At 42.4% G+C, this 16,926-nt stretch overlaps 1 protein-coding gene across 1 annotated transcript in view; it reads right to left on the reverse strand.

Moving 5' to 3' along the window:
- Positions 1–16,926, reverse strand: part of CLSTN2 (calsyntenin 2) — a 641,559-nt gene that overhangs the window by 337,087 nt on the left and 287,546 nt on the right. The window lies entirely within an intron of this gene.

A 16,926-nucleotide genomic window follows, 5' to 3' on the forward strand; every position in this document is an offset into this window, starting at 1 on the left:
CCAGCTTAGCATCGTCTGTAGGGTTCATATGATGTCCAAAGATGATTTCTTAAATGGCTGTGCCAGTCGGTTCAGGCTGGTATAACAAAATACCATAAACTGGGTGGCTTATAAACAGCATCAATTTATTTCTCACAGTTTCAGAGTCTGGGAAGCCTAAGATTAAAGCACCAGCAGATTTTGTGTCTGGAGAGAACTAGCTTTCTGTTTCATGGATGGTCTGTTTTCATTGTGTCTGACAAGGTGGAAAGGATGGGAGTCTCTCTGGGGTCCGTTTTATAAAGCCACTAATCCCATTTATGAGGGCTCTGCCCTTATGGCCTAATTGCCTCCCAAAAGCCCCACCTCCTAATACTGGGGTATTTGGGTTTTATGATTTCAACATACAAATTTTGGAAAAACAAATATTCAGAACATACAGGCTATATTTATTATTTGAAGCTTGCTTCAAACACTAGACTAGTTTTACTCATTGAGTAAATTATAGGTAGGTCTAAAATACCCACTGGTTTGACATATGCCTTTGCTCTTATGATGCTATCCATTTGACCACACAACACTGCCATAGAAAACCTTCCCAACAAGTACACTTGCCTCACAACACTGCAATCAGTATGTAATGTCCCATACATCAGCAACCATGCCAAAACGGCCTCTTTCCCCTGCTTGCTGCGGCCTGATATTCCATCAGGACCCCTTCCATCCATCCATTCCAATCATCCGCTGGCTGTGCATTTACTTTACAAGTCTTACCCTGGGGGTGAGGAGATGAATCAGAAAGATCCCTCAAGCAGCTCACAGGCTACTAGAGAAGACAGATGTGAATGCAATAATTCCAATATACTGTGAGAGATTCTATAATGGTTGTACTTCAAAACCAAAAAAAAAAAAAACTGGGCTACCACATCACATCCCGCTCAGAGGGACAATCAGGAGACACTGTGAGTATGAGAAAAGCTAGCCGACTGAAAGCTCAACATCTCCTTAGGGCAGGAACCCTTCATGGTTAGTACTTAACATTTCAGAGAGCAGGAGCTTCATTTGCCTTTGTAAGAGAAGATCTTGACAGGAAAAAAGACTTGAAAATTGGGTCTGAAGCAGCCCCAGAGGAATGTGTGGAGAAGGTGAGAACAGGAGCAGGGTTTTAAGCCTAACAGAGTGAGCAGAGCAGCTTTCCCCTTCCTCCTTCACTCACTCAGGTGCCTATTTCCTTGCCTGCCTGAATGGGTTTTAGCTCTCCTGAGTAACCAGGAGGAGCATCAGTTCAGTTTGTGCTTTGTCAAGTGGAAGACAACATAGAGATCTGAGGCCCAGAGCCCTGGGATGGAGAAAAAGGAAAAGGAGGGGTGGGAGGCAGGAGAACTGGGTCATGTGGTGTCCCCCGAAATGTGGAAATGTGGCGTCTCAGACCCCACAGCAGCTCCAGCATCTAAGTGACCAGTTTGGAACAGAGATAGTGAGTGGAACAGTGGACTGTTACCGGATTTTATTACTTTGCTAATGAAGCATTGGTATAACCACTGTTGAGAAATACTTGGAACTCAGTTTGGCTGAATGCCTTATGTATATATTTTCAAGTACACATCATGTGCTCCTGGTTTCTTCTTTTTAGCTTTTGCTCCAGGAAATCCTGGATAGGGATGAGTGGCTAGTTCTCCTTCCTGGGGCTATCTAGGCTCCTGCAATCCTGGAACTCATGCTTATGCTCATGGATCTGCTCTGCAGAAGTCACCCAGCCTAGTTCTGTGGTGGGGCTCAGGTTCCTCTCTCTGGATCTTGGGAAGACCAGGAGAATCTCTAGTTCCTCACCTCAAGGGACTCATACAGAATGAACACATAATCTTTCTCTTCTCTATGCCAAGGACCAAGTGGTCAACTTTAATCTCCAGCTGATATGGTTTGGCTCTGTCCCTAACCAAATCTCATCTTGACTTCCCATGTGTTGTGGGAGGGACCCAGTGGGAGGTGACTGAATTATGAGGGTGGGTCTTTCCTGCTCTGTTCTCATGATAGTTAATGAGTCTCACAAGATCTGATGGTTTTAAAAACAGGAGTTCCCATGCACAAGTTCTCTCTGCCTGCAGCCATCCATGTAAGACATGACTTGCTCCTCCTTGCCTTCTGCCATGATTGTGAGGCCCCCTGCCACATGGAACTGTAAGTTGAATTAAACCTCTTTCTTTTGTAAATTGCCCAGTCTCTGGTATATCTTTATCAGCAGCATGAAAATGAACTAATACAGTAAGTTGGTACTACAAGAGTGGAGTGCTGCTGAAAAGATACCCAAATATGGGAGGTGGAGCCAAGATGGCCGAATAGGAACAGCTCCAGTCTCCAGCTCCCAGCCCAAGTGACACAGAAGACGGGTGATTTCAGCATTTCTGCTTGAGGTACCAGTTTCATCTCACTAGGGAGTGCCAAATAGTGGGTGCAGGACAGTTGGTGAAGTGCACTGTGTGCGAGCCAAAGCAGGGCGAGGCATTGCCTCACCCGGGAAGCACAAGGGGTCAGGGAGTTCCCTTTCCTAGTCAAAGAAAGGGGTAAAAGATGGCACCTGGAATATCGGGTCAGTCCCATCCTAATACTGCGCTTTTCCAACGGGCCTGGAAAACGGCACACTAGGAGATTGTGTCCCGCACCTGGCTCGGAGGGTCCTATGCCCACGGAGTCTTGCTGATTGCTAGCACAGCAGTCTGAGATCAAGCTGCAAGGTGGCAGTGAGGCTTGGGGAGGGGCGCCCGCCATTGCCCAGGCTTGCTTAAGTAAACAAAGCAGCCAGGAAGCTCGAACTGGGTGGAGCCCACCACAGCTCAAGGAGGCCTCCCTGCCTCTGTAGGCTCCACCTCTGGGGGCAGGGCACAGACAAACAAAAAGCCAGCAGGAACCTCTGCAGACTTAAATGTCCCTGTATGACTGACAACTTTGAGGAGAGTAGTGGTTCTCCCAGCACGCAGCTGGAGATCTGAGAACAGACAGACTGCCTCCTAAAGTGGGTTCCTCACCCCTGAGCAGCCTAACTGGGAGGCACCCCCCCAGTAGGGACAGACTGACACCTCATTCGGCCGGATACTCCTCTGAGACAAAACTTCCAGAGGAACTATCAGACAGCTGAATTTGTGGTCTCACGAAAATCCGCTGTTCTGCAGCCACCGGTGCTGACACCCAGCCAAACAGGGTCTGGAGTGGACCTCTAGTAAACTCCAACAGACCTGCAGCTGAGGGTCCTGTCTGCTGGAAGGAAAACTAACACACAGAAAGGACATCCACACCAAAAACCCATCTGTACATCACCATCATCAAAGACCAAAAGTAGATAAAACCACAAAGATGGGGAAAAAACAGAGCAGAAAAACTGGAAACTCTAAAAAGCAGAGCACCTCTCCTCCTCCAAAGGAACGCAGTTCCTCACCAGCAATGGAACAAAGCTGGATGGAGGATGACTTTGACGAGTTCAGAGAAGAAGGCTTCAGACAATCAAACTACTCTGAGCTACAAGAGGAAATTCAAAACAATAGCAAAGAATTTAAAAACTTTGAAAAAAATTAGAAGAATGAATAACTAGAATAACCAATGGAGAGAAGGGCTTAAAGGAGCTGATGGAGCTGAAAGATAAGTTTCGAGAACTATGCGAAGATTGCAGAAGCCTCAGTAGCAGATGCGATCAACTGGAAGAAAGGGTATCGCTGATGGAAGATGAAATGAATGAAATGAAGAGAGAAGGGAAGTTTAGAGAAAAAAGAATAAAAAGAAATGAACAAAGCCTCCAAGAAATTTGGGACTATGTGAAAAGACCAAACCTACCTCTGATTGGTGTACCTGAAAATGATGGGGAGAATGGAACCAAGTTGGAAAACACTCTGCAAGATATTATCCGGGAGAACTTCCCCAATCTAGCAAGGCAGGCCAACATTCAGATTCAGGAAATACACAGAACGCCACAAAGATACTCCTCAAGAAGAGCAACTCCAAGACACATAATTGTCAGATTCACCAAAGTTGAAATGAAGGAAAAAATCTTAAGGGCAGCCAGAGATAAAGGTCGGGTTACCCACAAAGGGAAGCCCATCAGACTAACAGCTGATCTCTCAGCAGAAACTCTACAAGCCAGAAGAGAGTGGGGGCCAATATTCAACATTTTTAAAGAAAAGAATTTTCAACCCAGAATTTCATATCCAGCCAAACTAAGCTTCATAAGTGAAGGAGAAATAAAATACTTTACAGACAAGCAAACGCTGAGTGATTTTGTCACCACCAGGCCTGCCCTAAAAGAGCTCCTGAAGGAAGCACTAAACATGGAAAGGAACAACCAGTACCAGCCACTGCAAAAACACACCAAATTGTAAAGACCATCGAGGCTAGGAAGAAACTGCAGCAACTAACGAGCAAAATAACCAACTACCATCATAATGACAGGATCAGATTCACACATAACAATATTAACGTTAAATGTAAATGGGCTAAATGCTCCAATTAAAAGACACAGACTGGCAAACTGGATAAGGAGTCAGGACCCATCAGTGTGCTGTATTCAGGAAACCCATCTCACGTGCAGAGACACACATAGACTCAAAATAAAGGGATGGAGGAAGATCTATCAAGCAACTGGAAAACAAAAAAAGGCAGGGGTTGCAATCCTAGTCTCTGATAAAATAGACTTTAAACCAACAAAGATCAAAAGAGACAAAGAAGGCCATTACATAATGGTAAAGGGATCAATTCAACAAGAAGAGCTAACTATCCTAAATATATATGCACCCAACACAGGAGCACCCAGATTCATAAAGCAAGTCCTGAGTGACCTACAAAGGGACTTAAACTCCCACACAATAATAATGGAAGATTTTAACACCCCACTGTCAAAATTAGACAGATCAACAAGACAGAAAGTTAACAAGGATATCCAGGAATTGAACTCAGCTCTACATAAAGTGGACCTAATAGACATCTACAGAACTCTCCACCCCAAATCAACAGAATATACATTTTTTTCAGCACCACACCACACCTATTCCAAAATTGACCACAGAGTTGGAAGTAAAGCTCTCCTCAGCAAATGTAAAAGAACAGAAATTATAACAAACTGTCTCTCAGACCACAGTGCAATCAAACTAGAACTCAGGATTAAGAAACTCAGTCAAAACCGCTCAACTACATGGAAACTGAACAACCTGCTCCTGAATGACTATTGGGTACATAATGAAATGAAGGCAGAAATAAAGATGTTCTTTGAAACCAACGAGAACAAAGACACAACATACCAGAATCTCTGGGACACGTTCAAAGCAGTGTGTAGAGGGAAATTTATAGCACTAAATGCCCACAAGAGAAAGCAGGAAAGATCCAAAATTGACACCCTAACATCACAATTAAAAGAACTAGAAAAGCAAGAGCAAACACATTCAAAAGCAAGCAGAAGGCTAGAAATAACTAAATCAGAGCAGAACTGAAGGAAACAGAGACACAAAAAACCCTTCAAAAAATTAATGAATCCAGGAGCTGGTTTTTTGAAAAGATCAACAAAATTGATAGACCGCTAGCAAGACTAATAAAGAAGAAAAGAGAGAAGAATCAAATAGATGCAATAAAAAATGAAAAAGGGGATATCACCACCGATCCCACAGAAATACAATCTACCATCAGAGAATACTACAAACACCTCTATGCAAATAAACTAGAAAATCTAGAAGAAATGGATAAATTCCTCGACAAATACACCCTCCCAAGACTAAATCAGGAAGAAGTTGAATCTCTGAATAGACCAATAACAGGCTCTGAAATTGTGGCAATAATCAATAGCTTACCAACCAAAAAGAGTCCAGGACCTGATGGATTCACAGCCGAATTCTACCAGAGGTACAAGGAGGAACTGGTACCATTCCTTCTGAAACTATTCCAATCTATAGAAAAAGAGGGAATCCTCCCTAACACATTTTATGAAGCCAGCATCGTCCTGATAGCAAAGCCTGGCAGAGACACAACCAAAAAAGAGAATTTCAGACCAATATCCTTGATGAACATTGATGCAAAAATCCTCAATAAAATACTGGCAAACCGAATCCAGCAGAACATCAAAAAGCTTATCCACCATAATCAAGTGGGCTTCATCCCTGGGATGCAAGGCTGGTTCAACATACGCAAATCAATAAATGTAATCCAGCATATAAACAGAACCAAAGAGAAAAACCACATGATTATCTCAATAGATGCAGAAAAGGCCTTTGACAAAATTCAACAACCCTTCATGCTAAAAACTCTCAATAAATTAGGTATTGATGGGACATATCTCAAAATAATAAGAGTTATCTATGACAAACCCACAGCCAATATCATACTGAATGGGCAAAAACTGGCAGCATTCCCTCTGAAAACTGGCACAAGACAGGGATGCCCTCTCTCACCACTCCTATTCAACATAGTGCTGGAAATTCTGGCCAGAGCAATCAGGCAGGAGAAGGAAATAAAGGGTATTCAATTAGGAAAAGAGGAAGTCAAATTGTCCCTGTTTGCAGATGACATGATTGTATATCTAGAAAACCCCATTGTCTCAGCCCAAAATCTCCTTAAGCTGATTAGCAACTTCAGCAAAGTCTCAGGATACAAAATCAATGTGCAAAAATCACAAGCATTCTTGTACACCAATCACAGACAAACAGAGAGCCAAATCATGAGTGAACTCCCATTCACAATTGCTTCAAAGAGAATAAAATACCTAGGAATCCAACTTACAAGGGATGTGAAGGACCTCTTCAAGGAGAACTACAAACCACTGCTCAATGAAATAAAAGAGGATACAAACAAATGGAAGAACATTCCATGCTCATGGGTTGGAAGAATCAATATCGTGAAAATGGCCATACTGCCCAAGGTAATTTATAGATTCAATGCCATCCCCATCAAGCTACCAATGACTTTCTTCACAGAATTGGAAAAAACTACTTTAAAGTTCATATGGAACCAAAAAAGAGCCCGCATCGCCAGGTCAATCCTAAGCCAAAAGAACAAAGCTGGAGGCATCACGCTACCTGACTTTAAACTATACTACAAGGCTACAGTAACCAAAACAGCATGGTACTGGTACCACAACAGAGACATAGATCAATGGAACAGAACAGAGCCCTCAGAAATGATGTCGCATATCTACAACTATCTGATCTTTGACAAATCTGACAAAAACAAGAAATGAGGAAAGGATTCCCTATTTAATAAATGGTGCTGGGAAAACTGGCTAGCCATATGTAGATAGCTGAAACTGGATCCCTTCCTTACACCTTATACAAAAATTAATTCAAGATGGATTAAAGACTTAAATGTTAGACCTAAAACCATTAAAATCCTACAAGAAAACCTAGGCAATACCATTCAGGACATAGGCGTGGGCAAGGACTTCATGTCTAAAACACCAAAAGCAATGGCAACAAAAGCCAAAATTGACAAATGGGATCTAATTAAACTAAAGAGCTTCTGCACAGCAAAAGAAACTACCATCAGAGTGAACAGGCAACCTACACAATGGGAGAAAATTTTTGCAACCTACTCATCTGACAAAGGGCTAATATCCAGAATCTACAATGAACTCAAACAAATTTACAAGAAAAAAACAAACAACCCCATCAAAAAGTGGGCAAAGGACATGAACAGAAACTTCTCAAAAGAAGATATTTATGCAGCCATAAAACACATGAAGAAATGCTCATCATCACTGGCCATCAAGAAATGCAAATCAAAACCACAGTGAGATACCATCTCACACCAGTTAGAATGGCCATCATTAAAAAGTCAGGAAACAACAGGTGTTGGAGAGGATGTGGAGAAATAGGAACACTTTTACACTGTTGGTGGGACTGTAAACTAGTTCAACCATTGTGGAAGTCAGTGTGGCGATTCCTCAGGGATCTAGAACTAGAAATACCATTTGACCCAGCCATCCCATTACTGGGTATATACCCAAAGGACTATAAATCATGCTGCTATAAAGACACATGCACACGTATGTTTATTGCGGCACTATTCACAATAGCAAAGAGTTGGAACCAACCCAAATGTCCAACAACGATACACTGGATTAAGAAAATGTGGCACATATACACCATGGAATACTATGCAGCCATAAAAAATGATGAGTTCGTGTCCTTTGTAGGGACATGGATGAAACTGGAAAACATCATTCTCAGTAAACTATCGCAAGGACAAAAAACCAAACACCGCATGTTCTCACTCATAGGTGGGAATTGAACAATGAGAACTCATGGACACAGGAAGGGGAACATCACACTCCGGGGACTGTTATGGGGTGGGGAGAGGGGGGAGGGATAGCATTAGGAGATATATCTAATGCTAAATGATGAGTTAATGGGTGCAGGAAATCAACATGGCACATGGATACATATGTAACAAACCTGCACATTGTGCACATGTACCCTAAAACCTAAATAAAAAAAAAAAAAAAAAAAGATACCCAAATATGTGCAAGCAACTTTGGAACTGGGTAACATGCAGAGGTGGAAACAGTTTTGAGGGCTCAGAAGAAGACAGGAAAATGTGGGAAAGTTTGGAACTTCCTAGAGACTTGTTAAATGGCTTTGCCCAAAATGTTAATAGTGATATGAACTGCAAAGTCCAGGCTGAGGTGGTCTCAGATGGAGATGAGGAGCTTTTTGGGAACTAGAGCAAAGGTGACTCTTGTTATGTTTTAGCAAAGAGACTGGTGGCATTTTGCCCCTGCCCTAGAGACTTGTGGAACTTGAACTGGAGAGAGATGTTTTAGGGTATCTGGCAGAATAAATTTCTAAGCAGCAAAACATTCAAGATGTGACCTGGGTGCTGTTAAAGGCATTCAGTTTTATAAAGGAAGGAGAGCCTAAAAGTTCAGAAAATTTGCAGCCTGACAATGCGAGAGAACATCCCATTTTTTGAGGAGAAATTCAAGCCGGCTGCAGAAATTTGCATAAGTAACGAGAAGACAAATGTTAATCCCCAAGACAATGGGGGAAATGTCTCCAGGGCATGTGAGAGACATTTGTGGCAGCCCCTCCCATCACTAGCCTGGAGGTTTAGGAGGAAAAAATGGTTTTGTGGGCCAGGCCCAGGGTACCTATGCTGTGCACAGTCTAAGGACTTGGTGTCCTGTGTCCCAGCCACTCCAGCTATGACTAAAAGGGGCAAAGGTATAGCTCAGCCTGTTACTTCAAAGGGTGGAAGCCCCAAGCCTTGGCAGCTTCCAGGTGGTGTTGAGCCTGCGAGTACACAGAAGTCAAGAATGAGGGTTTGGTAACCTCCACCTAGACTTTAGAAGATGTATGGAAACACCTGGATGCCCAGGCAGAAGTTTGCTGCAGGAGTGGAGCCCTTGTTGAGAATCTTTGCTAGGGCAGTCAGAAGAGAAATGTGGGCTCTAAGCCCCCACACAGTTTCCCTCCTGGGGCACTCCCTAGTGGAGCTGTGAGAAGAGGGCCACTGTCCTCCCAACCCCACAATGGTAGATCCACTGAGAGCTTGCACTGTGCACCTGGAAAAGCCACCGACACTCAATGCCAGCCCATGAGGACAGCCAGGAGGGAAGCTGTACCCTGCGAAGCCACAGTAATGTAGCTGCCCAAGACCATGGAAACCAACTTCTTGCTTCAGCATGACCTGGATGTGAGACATGGAGTCCAAGGAGATCAATTCAGAGTTTTAAGATTTGACTGCCCTGCTGGATTTCAGACTTGCATGGAGCCTGTAGCCCCTTTGTTTTGGCCAATTTCTCCCATTTGGATTGACTGTATTTACCCAATGCCAGTACTCCCATTGTATCTAGGAAGTAACTAACTTGCTTTTGATTTTACAGGTTCATAGGTGGAAGGGACTTGCCTTGTCTTGAATGAGACTTTGGACTGTGGACTTTTGAGTTAATGCTGAAATGAGTTAAGAACTTGGGGGACTGTTGGGAAGGCATGATTGGTTTTGAAATGTGAGGACATGAGACTTGGGAGGGGCCAGGAATAGAATAATATGGTTTGGTTGTGTCCCCACCCAAATCTCATCTTGAATTCCCAAGAGTCATGAGAAGGACTTGGTGGGAGGTGATTGAATTATGGGGGCGGGTCTTTCCTGTGCTGTTCTCGTGATAATGAATGATTCTCACAAGATCTGACGGTTTTAAAAATGGGAGTTTTTTTTGCACAAATTCTCTCTTTGCTGCCATCCATATAAGACACGACTTGCTCCTCCTTGACTTCTGCCTTGATTGTGGGGCTTCCCCAGCCACATGGAACTGTAAGTCCTGTCTTTCTTTTGTAAGTTGCCCAGCCTTGGGTATGTCTTTATCAGCAGCATGAAAATGGACTAATACACCAGCACTGCATAGTTTAGGTCCTGTTCCATTATCTAGTCTCTGTTAGGCAATTATTCACATTTCTAACATCTTTTTTCCAGCATATTATAAAAATTTTCAAATATGGAGAAAAATTAAAAGAATTCTATAATGAATACCCATATACCACTTTATCCCATATCTATCCATCTATCTAGCTGTCGATTCACCTTATTTTCCAACATTTTCAAATTAAGCTTTTTATTTTGAATATAATTATAGATTTACACACAGTTGTATAAAATAATACAGAGAAATCCTATGTATCTTTTACTCAGCTTTTCCCAGTAATAACATCTTGCAAAGCTATAGCACAATATCACAACCAGGACATTGACATTGATATAGTCAAGATGCAGAAGAGTTCATCACCACCAGAACCTCTCATGTTACCCTTTTATAGCCACATCTACTTCCCTCCCATCCCCACCCTGTCTTTAATCTCTAGCACCACTAAATGTTCTCCATTTCTGTGGTTATTTTAAGAATGTTATATAAATGGAATCATGCAGCATGTATGTAGCCTTTTGGGATTGGCTTTTTTCTCTCAGTGTAATTCTCTGGGGATTCACCCAGGTGGTTGTATATATCAACAGTTAATTCCCAAGGTGTTTTCCAAGGCATTTTCACACCCTAGGAAAGCTATTCATAAGCTTGTGTTGATATCACCCAATAAAATCCCCAGCAAAATTATTGACGAAAACATATTCTTTTAGAGTCCTTTTTTTAAAAAAAAAAACAATCAACTTACGGAGATTTTGACACTTGGTCATTATTGACCAAATACAGTTTGAAAAGTTTCCAGCGTGATTTTCATTTGCGTGAGCTTGAGAAGGGCATAAAAATGTCAGTGTCGAGGCTGGGAGCAGTGGCTCATGCCTGTAATCCCAGCACTTTGGGAGGCCGAGGCAGTAGATCATGAGGTCAGGAGATTGAGTACATCCTTGCCAACATGGTGAAACGCCATCTCTACTAAGAATATAAAAATTAGCTGGGCGTGGTGGCACACACCTGTAGTCCCAGCTACTCTGGAGGCTGAGGCAGGAGAATCGCTTGAACCCGGGAGGCGGAGGTTGCAGTGAGCCGATATCATGCCACCGTACTCCAGCCTGGGTGACAAGAGCAAAACTCCATCTCAAAACAAACAAACAAACAAAAATGTCAGTGTCAGTATTCATCTTGCATAAAATATTTGAACTTTATGCTGCACTAAAATAATAACTTGTCTCTGTAATAAGATATGGGCAATTAAACAAGCAAGAGAAACAATTCATGTAGCACAAGTCAGATGGAAGCAGTGCAACTGAAGTAATGTAATGACACTCCAGGAGCCAGAGGATGGGATGTGTGCCCAGGAAAGGTGACTGGTTGATACTTCCTTTTATAACATATAAAGGAAGTTGAATTTAATTTGCAAACAGCAGTCTTCATAAATCAATTAAGAGTTTATTCCAAACAGGGCAAACACCAGTCAGAGATTTATGAAACTCTCTGCACAAGGATGGAAGTTTAGCGTTTCTCACTCTGCATCTCCACAGGAAAGACTCCCGGGGAATAGGAATGTGGCAGAAGCCCAGTGGGACTGGTGTCTCTCTCATGATCACCTGGAAAGGCAGACCAACCAGAGGGACAGGAGTCCTTCTTTACAGGGATAGCAGGGCCCTTCCCATAAAGCAGCAGGTGGGGGGAAGGGTGGAGAGTCTGCCCAGATAGCTCTGTGATTGGTGTGAGCCTATGCTCCAGAGGTGGGCGACTGCTGACCCAGATGGCTGGGACTGATGCTCCTTTGTGAGTTGTTACTGAATTCACACATAGTGCAACCTGGATGGGCCCAGCATAGACATGTTGAAGGGCTGGCTGGCGCACTTGCTGGTGAAGCAGGGAAAGCCCTTTTCTATGGCTGCTCTTCCTTGGGCTGCTTGGCTTAGGCACAGACCACCTGGTATTTCTCCTTATATTGTGGACTTGCTTTTCCCCCTAGTCTCTCTAATCTCCAGCTTAGTATTTTCCTTCATGTGTTTCTCAGAACATAGGTCAATGGGAGTCTAATAGGAATTAGCAAACAAGAGTTTTGTGGCTATATAAGTTTGGGGAATGGTGGATTAATCAATGCTAAATAAGTGTCTTTATGGAGGGCTGCTCAGATCCTTTGACGTAGCACTGGGCACAGAAGGTCTATATTATTATGTAAGACTCTATGGTTATGACTGATTATATGATTATAATAAAATTTTTATAACCTATTTGACCAAGGAACCTGACTTTTTGTGATGCTTCAACCAGACTACAGTTCTGTGGGTCACACTTTGAGGACTTTGATTCTGCTTGCTTCATGTCTATAAAGCCTGCACGCACATGAACACACAATATAAACTCCACGCTGGCAGGGCTCCTCATTATGTTCCCTGACGTGTCTTCACTGTCTAGGACAGTCCCTGCTCATAGTAACTACTCAATAAACACTAGCTAAATGACTAAAAAATAATAACCAGAATATTTACTGAGTTCCAGAAATTATTGTAAATTTTTTCTGTCATTATCTCATTTGACTTTCAAAATGATCCTGAGAACTGAGTTCTATCGTTACTCTCTTCTGTAGATGAGAAAGCGGAGGATTACTATGGTTAAATGATTTGCTGTTGGTCACACAAATAGGAGGGGCCCAGGCTGGGGCTTGAATCTAGATAGATATGACTGCAAAGCCAATGCTGGTAACTGTTCCACTTTATTGCTTCTAGGAAGTAATGGATAAATAAATATATGAATACAAAACATATCCAGGGACCACTCACTATCCTGTAAGGGAATTAGCCTAAGTGGCCTCACCAAAATATCCCATTTCGCAGGGCTAATTCACCTCCGGATGCAGCCTTCCAGAGTTCCCCGGAGAGAAAACACATGTCTAGAACCCTCTTCACTACAGAGGATGGCACACACTCCTGTGGGAACTGCAGCATCACCAAGAACACGAGTCACCTGAAATATTTGACTTGATCCTCATTAAGTTACATGTGAGTCATCTTGAAAAAGTTGACACTGAGCACTGTAGCATTTGGAAGAAAGTAGCCACAGGAATCCATGTTGCAGGGTGGAGACCAGGAGTATGAAGGTCTTCAAAGCAATGAAATAATTGCTGTGGTTTCCAAAAAGGAAGTTAGAAGTATTTATTTTAGCACAGTAGACAGAGGCACAGGAAACAGAGTATCACAAGCTCTCAGCATTTCTAGCGTGTCTGTGAGAGGCATCTACCTGGCATTGCAGAAGAAAGAAAATAACAAAACTGCCTAGAAAAGTGAATGACGATAGGGTAAAAAGCCGGGTGCAAAAAAGCATTCTAGGATCCTTCTTTGGAACCTGGAAGTGTATCTCTCGGCACATGCAGAATGAGTGCCCCAGTACCCAAGGACCCCCTTCAGCTCCCTCCAAGGGCTGGCAACAAGCTCCAGGCCTCACGAGGGGCTGGTCCAGGTGCTGTGAGGTGGCTGCTTTGCTTTGCATGCCCTCTCAACAAAGGCTTAGCTAGACATTGCCCTGCCTTGAGGAAAAGCAGCCGCTTCTGGTGTTAAGATGCCTGTGCAGCATGAATAAACTGTTGATGTTATTAGGGTTGCACCACAATCATAACAAAGTTTTCCTTTCTCCAGTTGATTATTTCTCCTATGATTTGTGTTTGAGCCAAAGATGGAGATTTGTTGCTATCTCCAGGTAAGATGTCGCTTCTGGCCCAAGTGAACAGGGCCATCTGGGCAAGTGAGAAAGGCATTTCTTAATCAAGATTATCTCAATTCTGTATGGGGCATGGTTAAGAAGACAAGCTTTCAAGCCAGATTGCCTGGGTCTGATTCTTAACTCTACCACCAAGTGTGTTCGCTCTGAGTATGTTGTATCTCTGGGTTTCAGTTTCCCCGTATCTACAACTGGAATAAAAATGAGGACATTTATTTAAGATTAGGGCAAAGATGAAAGGATAGAAAGATATAAGACATTTAGGAGTAAGGCCTGGCATAGCAGTGTTTTTTGTTTTTTTTCTTAAAATTTTAATTTTCAGTTTCTATGGTTGTGTAGTAGGTGTCTATATTTACAGGTCACATGACATTTTTATATAGGAATATAATGTGTAATAATCACATCAGGGTAATGGGGTATCCTTTGTGTTACAAACAAGCCAATTATAATTTTAGTTACTTTAAGATGTACAATTAAATTATTTTGGACATAGTCACCCTGCTGTGTTAGCGAATACTAGGTTCTATTCATTCTTCGAAAGAGTTTTTCATTTTTAATTTCTGTGGGTACATAGTAGGTATATATATTTACAGGTTTCATGGGATGTTTTGATATAAGCATGCAATGCATAATAATCACATCATGGAAAATGGGATGTCCATTCCTCAAGCATTTATCCTTTGCCTAACAATCCATTATAATTTTTTCAGTTATTTTAAAATATCCAATTAGATTATTGACTATACTCACCCTGTTGTGCTATCAAATACTAGGTCTTATTGATTCTAAGTATTTTTTTTTTGTACAAATTAACCTATCCCCGCCTCCCTTCCACCCCCAGCCCTCACTATCCTTCCCAGCCACTTGTAACCATTCTTCTACTCTCTATTTCCATGAGTTCTTTTAATTTTTAGCTCTTACTAATAAGTGAGAACATGCAATGTTTGTCTTTCTGTGCCTCGCTTGTTTCATTTAACATAATGACCTCCAGTTCCGTCCATGTTATTGCAAATGTCAGGATCTCATTCGTTTTATGGCTGACTAGCACTTCATTTTGTATATGTGCCACATTTTCTTCATCCATTCATCTCTTGGTGGACATCTAGGTTGCTTCCAAATCTTGGCTATTGGGAATAGCACCACAATAAACATGGCAAAACAGGTATCTCTCTGATATATTGATTTCCTTTCTTTTGGGAACATACCCAGTAGTTGGATTGCTATATCATATGGTAGCTCTATTTTTAATTTTTTGAGGAACCTCCAAACTGTTTGCCATAGTAGTTGTACTAATTTACATTCCCATCAATAGTGTATAAGGATTCCCTTTTCTCCACATCCTCACATGTCTTTTGGATATAAGTCATTTTAACTGGAGTGAGATGCTACTTTTACCAAATGAGTTTTGGCATTAAACTTAGAGAAACACTTTCTGTTTTCAGAGTTTTATGAACTTTGGATAAAGGATTGTTGACCTGTCTCACTGATACCTCTGCAATGGGTTGCTGTGTCTATACTGGGGAAAATGCCCCCTCTACCAGGGTCCCCTGAGCTTTGCTCCTGGCTGACTGTACAATGTCTAAAAAATAATAAGCAGAATTTTATTCTGCTATTCCAGTAGCAGAATGTTTCTGCCTAGACCTTGTCTATGAGTCTCCAGAGAGCCTCTCGGCTGAGCCTGAGAATGGTGGGTGGTCCACGGAAGTCAGGACCCCAGTTTCAGTATATATTAATGCAGATAACAATGTTTAACTCACCACCTACCTGAGGAGCCAAGGACACAGTGTAGGCAAAAGCATGGGAACACAGTCCTGGGGCACATAGAGGCATCTATGAGTTTCACTCTCCTTTCCTTCTCTGCATGGAAACTGCCCTGTCCCCATCACACATCAGCCCAAAATGATATTCAGTCTTGTTCTGTTCTTTCTCTTCACGAAGTTCATGGATGTTTGCTTTTGGACTTTTAATTAGATAGAAAGCATCATGGAAGCAGTTGCCAATCCACTCATGTATCTTTAGAATTTGAAGACATTCATACTGATTGAATGGAAATGTCTCCCGGCAAATGTGCCTCTGAATGCATCCAGAATCTCCTTCATGAGTTATTCAGGTAGTAATAATAGACGTGGTGGATGTGCTTGCTATGGTGCCCAGGCAAGGATGCCTGGTTCTGAAGCTAAAGGCATCTAGACCAACTTAAGACTCAAAGTGGAAACTGTAAACTAACCATGGGGCTCAGGAAGGAAGACAACAGGCCAAATTTCATATAATGGTCCTGCTAATGCCCACAATTCTATTATCCTTGGAACTTGCACTCTCTGCCCCCACCAGCATTATAGGCTAGTGACCAAATATATCACAATACTGACATATATAGGATTGAGATCATTATGCCATGGCACTGGAAGGTGGGTGATCTCCACCAGGAGGCACTGTGAGCAGAAAAGACTGCAGACCTTGAGAAGTCCACCAATCTGTGACAGCCCAATTTGCACTAGTGCTGACACTGAAAGCATTTGATTGTTTTCACTGAGACATTATTTTGCTGACTGCAGGAAAAGCATTAGCGGCAGTATAGCATAGCAGTTCAGAGTACAGCATCCAGAGCCTGACTGTCTGGATTTGAACCCAGGCTCTGCCATTTATGGTTGTTGACAATATAACCTAAGCCAGTTCTTCTTCCATTTCTCCATCTGTAAAATGGGGATATTTCTCCTGGGGTTGAAGTGATATGGAATGAGGAAATATGCCCAAAGCTCTTCAAACAGTACAGAAAAGAGAGTCCTCAGTAAGGACTCTCTTACTGAGTAAAAGGTAGGTATGACAGAGATGATGCTGTGCCCCACTGT

The sequence above is a fragment of the Symphalangus syndactylus genome, chromosome 10 (genome assembly GCF_028878055.3).
Source record: "Symphalangus syndactylus isolate Jambi chromosome 10, NHGRI_mSymSyn1-v2.1_pri, whole genome shotgun sequence".
NCBI classification, from domain to species: domain Eukaryota; kingdom Metazoa; phylum Chordata; class Mammalia; order Primates; family Hylobatidae; genus Symphalangus; species Symphalangus syndactylus.